The following is a 5,752-nucleotide window of genomic DNA, read 5'->3' on the forward strand; positions in this document are numbered from 1 at the left end:
GTGTGGGTAATGGCGAAGGAGAAGGATGTGTTTTTAAGATTGGAAATTGGTGACAGGCGATTAACAATATGGAGGGAGCAAGAGATCGCGGGGGTGGGTGGAAACGTTGTATAAAGCTTTTGTGAGCCGCAAAGCGCGGAAAAAAGTTTCCGGGACCCAGTTTGTACAGAGCAGAACTGCAACACCTAATTTCGGCTCCGGTCAATGGCCGCCATCTTTATTGGATATGCATCAGGGCGCATGCGCGTTTCTCATCTTTGTCGGGGCGATGTTTCAATGAGTGGGAGGAGCTTGTTCCCCATTGTTCAGAATGGAGACAACTTGTCCATCAAACTGGATTAGTCTGAGCCCCAATGTCTTATTGATGATGCAAAGCGGCGGCAGAGATGGAAAGAAAGGAAGCCAATCCTGCTCTCCAGATTTCACTCTCTCATTTCATTGTCTGCGTGGGTTTCCTCCGGGTGCTCCGGTTTCCTCCCACAGTCCAAAGATGTGCAGGTTCGATGGAGTGGCCATGCTAAATTGCCCTTAGTGTTTGAAAGGGTTTGGGTGGGTTTGTGGGTTGAGGGGATAGGTTGGAAGTGTGGCTTTAAATGGGGTGCTATTTCCAAGGGCCGATCCAGTCTCGATGGGCCGAATGGCCTCCTTGTGCACTGTAAATTCAAGGTTCATTGGACATCCTATCCCATGTGTCCAAAGCTCTGCGGCTCTGTTCAGTCACATTAAGTACCAGGGCAGAAACTCCCAACCCTGAGTGGACAACACCCTCAAATCGAGGGACTGCTGATGACAAGAGGGTCAGTGTGCAGCGGGGCGGGGGGGGGGGGGGGGCATGAGCGGTCATCCTGGACCAGGGAGCAGGAGGAGAGAATGTTGTGAATTTCAATCTGGACTGACAGTGATTAATTTTGAAAACGCTTTTTACAGGGGATTAGTCGGGGAGGATTTACACACAGCAAATTCAAACCAGGAGAAATATTTATCTTTCCCGAATTTCATTTCTGGACTGACAGTGATGCCTTTGTAAACTTCTTTCACAGGGACTTAGAAAGGGATTCGCAGACAGGAAACTCACAACCAATCCTCACATCAAATTCTGACAGCACCATTCGGGTTATCAGGACCTGGAGATTATCGACCTTTGTGTGTAAGCATTGAGTTCAGATCATTATCACTCACTGTGTAAAATCTCCCCTGTAGATCTTGCTCACAATCATAAATCTGTGTCCCATAATCCTTTTATAATTTGCTCTTGAACAGCTTTTCTTTATCTTTTGCCGGGTTTGCTGTTGTTGTTTCCGGTGCCTGGGTCGCTGCCGGGTGGTCCGTTCGGTTTCATTCCCTTTTCCTGTATTTGTAGGGGATGAATGGGCTTGGACCCGTCCATTTAGGATCCAGTACGCAATTGATGTTTGCTCCAAGAATCAACTGATGTGTATCCAGGTCTGGGGTGGACCCCAATAATATTTTTTACAAAGGAACATCGTCCCAGTTAGGGGCAATGACCCACTGACCACCACGTATCTCCCATTAGTGTCCGCAATGATCTTAGTGACCGAAAGAGGGACCTGTTTATCGATTAGAATTGCAACACCTCGGGCAGCATGGTGGCGCAGTGGTTAGCACTGCTGCGTCACAGCGCCAAGGTCCCAAGTTCGATCCCGGCCCTGGGTCACTACGGGTGTGGAGTTTGCATATTCTCCCCATGTTTGTCTGGGTTTCACCCCACAACCCAAAGATGTGCAGGGTAGGTGAATTGGCCACGCTAAATTGCCTCTTAATTTGAAAAAATGAATTGGGTATTCTAAATTTACAAAACAAAAGAATTGCAGCACCTTGAGCCCTTCATCAAAGCCCGAGTGAAACACTTGGCTCCCCACTCCGCAGTCCGGTCTGATCTCTAACCCTTAGTCAAAGCCCGAGTGAAACACTTGGCTCCCCGCTCCGCAGTCCGGTCTGATCTCTAACCCTTAGTCCAAGCCCGAGTGAAACACTTGGCTCCCCGCTCCGCAGTCCGGTCTGATCTCTAACCCTTCGTCAAAGCACGAGTGAAACACTTGGCTCCCCGCTCCGCAGTCCGGTCTGATCTCTAACCCTTAGTCAAAGCCCGAGTGAAACACTTGGCTCCCCGCTCCGCAGTCCGGTCTGATCTCTAACCCTTAGTCAAAGCCCGAGTGAAACAGTCGGCTCCCCGCTCCGCAGTCCGGTCTGATCTCTAACCCTTAGTCAAAGCCCGAGTGAAACAGTCGGCTCGTTTCCCACATCTTGGTAAATCCTCACTCGGATAACTGAGTGAATCCCTTCCCACACTCAGAACAGGTGAATGGTCTGTAGCCGGTGTGACTGCGGTGATGAGTCCCCAGCTCACATGGGGACTTGAATCCTGCCCCACAGTCCCCACATGTCCATGGTTTCAGCATGCTGCTGGTGTCCTTGTCCCTCTTCAAATTTGACGATCAGTTTATGTCAGGGGTTACAGGGGCTAGTTTAGCACAGGGCTAAATCGCTGGCTTTTAAAGCAGACCAAGGCAGGCCAGCAGCACGGTTCAGTTCCTGTACCAGCCTCCCTGAACAGGCGTCGGAATGTGGCGACTAGGGGCTTTCCACAGTAACTTCATTTGAAGCCTACTTGTGACAATAAGTAAATTCATTTTTCATTTCATGTCTTGTCCCCACAGTGGGCATGTGTACGGCCTCTCCCCGCTCTGAATGGTGTGATGTTTTTTCAGACTGTGTGACTGGTTAAAGCTCCACAGTCAGTTCACTGGAACACTCTCACGCGAGTTGTGTGTGCATCGGGTTTTTTTTCAGTCACATAGATCTTGAAAATCATTTCCTACCGACAGAACAGACAAACATTTCTTCTTCCACATTCACAGGCCAATGATATTCAGGTCCTGATGAATGGAGTGACTCTGTTAAATCTTGATGTGAAGTTTGATTTGAGTTTCCATCTGTAAATCCTCCCCTTGTAATATCCTGTAAAAGGAGTTGATAAAAGTCATCACGAGGGGCAGGCACGGTGGCTCAGTGGTTAGCCGAGGACCTGGGTTTGATCCCGGTTCTGGGTCACTGTCCGTATGGAGTTTGCACATTCTCCCCGTGTCTGTATGGGTGTCACCCTCACAATCCAAAAAGATGTGCAGGGCAGGTGGATTGGCCAGGCTAAAATTACTCCTTAATTGGAAAAAAAGAATTGGTACTCTAAATTTATTTTTTTTGTAATTAAAACAAACAAAAGCCATCACTGTCAGTCCAGGATAGAAATTCTGAACAGACAATTCTAGTTTCTCTGGAACATTTTTCCCTCTCTTGTTCCCCCAAAGCTGTCAATCCCCGTCCCACACACTCTCTCTCCTCCCTGGGCTGAAATCCAAACCCATCTCACCATTTCTTTCCTCCATTCCCAGTTTTCTCCCTCCCTCTCCTCTGCCTGGGTTCAGTTCTCCAGCTCCTGTCTGCAGACTGACAATAAAATCAATGGGTCTTATTGGGGGGTTTGGGGCCTCCAGCAGGTGTTTGTGAATCCGCCCCGCCCACCTGCCAGGGTTTCCTTCCTTGCCAGAGATCAGAGCCCTCATTGATGATTTGAGCCCAAACTGGAACCACATTAATTGGGAAATCAATATTTTCATGTAGGTTCGCGGCTCCACAAAGTGTTTCCAACTCCTCCCACCCATCTCCTTAACAGGTTCGTGCATTTATTTGTCTGACGAAAAGAATGGTCTCTGGTCGCACCATGGTTAGCACTGCTGCCTCACGGCGCCAAGGACTCGTGTTTGATCCCGGCCCTGGGTCACTGTCCATGTGGACATTCTCCCCGTGTCTGCGTGAGTAACAGCTCCACAACACAAAGATGTGCAGGGTAGGTGGATTGGCCACACTAAATTGTATCTTAATTGGAAAAACTTAATTGGTTACTCAAAATTTATTTCAAAAAAATTGTCACTTTCCTAATGTTCGCAATTAAAGGGGTGGGTTCCCCAGGAGATGGCTGACATTTCAGGGGACATTAAATTAATAATGGACAGAGATATGTCTGGTGTTGTTATGTGGTACAGATTAGATGTATTATTTACCGTTCTGTAATAAGTAAATCAGTCATCAGGGATGTTCAAGACATATATTGACAGGTTTCTGGATATTGAAGATATCGAGGGATATGGGGATTGTGTGGGGGAAATGGTGCTGAGGTAGATTGGCCAAGGATCTCATTGAATGATTGAGCAGACTCGGTGGGCCGAATGGCCTACTCTTGATCCTATTCGGGGGCAGCAGGGTACTATTCTAATCTCTGTGTCCTGGTCAGGAAGCAGTGAGCTGAGCTTGGATCTGTCAATCAACATGAATCAGCACCTTCAGGAGAATTGGGAGGGTGAATATTAGATACAGCAGAGTGAGAATGGAGGGAGATTGTGTGTGATGGAGATTTACAGCTTTTGGAGAACGAGAGAAAATGATATTCCATGGGAACTAGAATTGTCTGTTCTGAATTTTAATAATAATCATCTTGATTGTCACAAGTAGGCTTACATTGCAATGAAGTTACGGTGAATTTCTATCCTGTACTAACAATGATGACTTTTGTAAATTGTTTTTAAAGGATATTGGAAGAGGAGGAATGAGAGGCAGAAATCTCAAACATCACGTCTCGATGTGCCAAACTCACTCGCTTCCTTCTGATCTGAATATCATCGGCGAGGAGAAATGTTTGTCCAATCTGTCGACTTCGAAAGATTTTAAACATCAGTGTGACTGGAAAGGCACCGAGACCCACACAACACACACCCGAGTGAGAGTGTTCCAGTGAACTGACTGTGGAAAGAGCTTCAACCAGTTACACAACCTGAAAAAACATCACCCCATTCACAGTGAGGAGAGACAGTGCACATGTTCTGTGTGTAGACAAGGCTTCCACTGACTGTCCAACCTGGAGAGACACGAGGAGACCCAAAACATGGAGAAACCGTGGAAATGTGTAGACTGTGGGAAGGAATTCAGAGTCCCATCTGAGCTGGAGACTCATCGACGCAGTCACACTGGGGAGAGGCCATTCACCTGCTCTCAGTGTGGGAAGGGATTCATTGATTTATCCACCCTGCGGAAACATCAGCGCGTTCACACTGGGGAGAGGCCATTCACCTGCTCCAAGTGTGGGAAGGGATCTATTGATTTATCCAGCCTGCAGAAACATAAGCGAGTTCACACTGGGGAAAAGCCATTCACCTGCTCCCAGTGTGGGAAGGGATTTATTGATTCATCCACCCTGCTGAGACATCAGCGAATTCACACTGGGGAGAGGCCATTCACCTGCTCTGTGTGTGGGAAGAGATTCACACAGTTATCCAGCCTGCAGACACACCAGCGAGTTCACACTGGGGAATGGCAATTCACCTGCTCCATCTGTGGGAGCGGATTCACTCGGTTATCTAGTCTGCAGACACACCAGCGAGTTCACACTGGGGAAAAGCCATTCACCTGCTCTCAGTGTGGGAAGGGATTCACTTGGTTATCCAACCTGCGGAGCCATCAGCGAGTTCACACTGGGGAGAGGCCATTCACCTGCTTTCAGTGTGGGAAGGGATTCACTTGGTTATCCAGCCTACGGAACCATCAGCGAGTTCACATTGAAGAAATGTCATTTACCTGCTCTGAGTGGGGAGAGACTCAGTGATTTATCCATCTTGCGGAAACATCAGTGAGTTCACACTGGGAAAAAGCTATTCTCCTGCTCTCTCTGTGGGAATGGATT

The 5,752-nt window shown here is 48.0% G+C and overlaps 1 long non-coding RNA gene across 1 annotated transcript; it reads left to right on the forward strand.

Annotated features, from left to right (window-relative positions):
* LOC119961675 lies at positions 1-4,800 on the forward strand. The gene is made up of 3 exons (XR_005459710.1): positions 1-93; positions 1,041-1,147; positions 4,604-4,800. It is a non-coding gene; the product is annotated as an uncharacterized LOC119961675 (long non-coding RNA).
* The last annotated feature ends 952 nt before the right edge of the window (positions 4,801-5,752 follow it).

Source organism: Scyliorhinus canicula, unplaced genomic scaffold (assembly GCF_902713615.1).
Source record: "Scyliorhinus canicula unplaced genomic scaffold, sScyCan1.1, whole genome shotgun sequence".
NCBI classification, from domain to species: domain Eukaryota; kingdom Metazoa; phylum Chordata; class Chondrichthyes; order Carcharhiniformes; family Scyliorhinidae; genus Scyliorhinus; species Scyliorhinus canicula.